The following is a 767-nucleotide window of genomic DNA, read 5'->3' on the forward strand; positions in this document are numbered from 1 at the left end:
CTCTCTCTCTCTCTCTCTCTCACACACACACACACACACACACACACCCCTACATTTACAGGTCTGGAAATCGCGCGCACAAACACACTCGCTGCATTTACAGATCTGGAAATCGACTTGTCTCTGGTGACGTGAACTTCGAACGTGGTTGGGTCTTTTTCCCTAGGGCGCAACTTAAACAAGGCATGGGGTCCTCCGAAATACAGCGGTTTCAGGGCTCACCCCCAGCACGATCTCTGGACCCTAATGGAGATCACTCATTTAGCAATCCCTTCAACCTCTGTGAAATACTGCAGGTGGCGACTTCCTGAGATGGAAACTTCTCTACCACCAGCCGCCCGCCCCTCCCGGGCGCAGGCTGCCCCCCTTTTCCGGGCAGGAACCGAGGAGACAATGCCCTGGCAGGCCCCCTAGCGTTCTCGCGGCCAGCCCCGCCAGGTCGGCCGGCCGGCCGGCCGGGACGCGCGACCCGCACGCCTCCCCAGCGGAGAGCCCAAGCGGCGGCCCGCGCGGCCCGGGAGCGCGCCGTCCCTCCGCCCGCCACCGGGGCGACCCCTCGCGGCCCCGCCCCACCCCGGCCCGGGCTCCCCGCGGAGGCGCCCGGCTGCCCCGCCTCCCCCACCCGCGCGCGCCAACTCCCAGCTCGCGGCCCTGATTGGCCGCCGCATTCCCGCTTTCCTTCCCGAACCGCCATTTTGAAAATCTTGTTGATTCGGGGGAGCCGAGAGCGCGGCGCGAGCGTCACGCCAGAGAGCGGCCCGCGCGCC

The sequence above is a fragment of the Panthera uncia genome (genome assembly GCF_023721935.1).
Source record: "Panthera uncia isolate 11264 chromosome B2 unlocalized genomic scaffold, Puncia_PCG_1.0 HiC_scaffold_25, whole genome shotgun sequence".
NCBI classification, from domain to species: domain Eukaryota; kingdom Metazoa; phylum Chordata; class Mammalia; order Carnivora; family Felidae; genus Panthera; species Panthera uncia.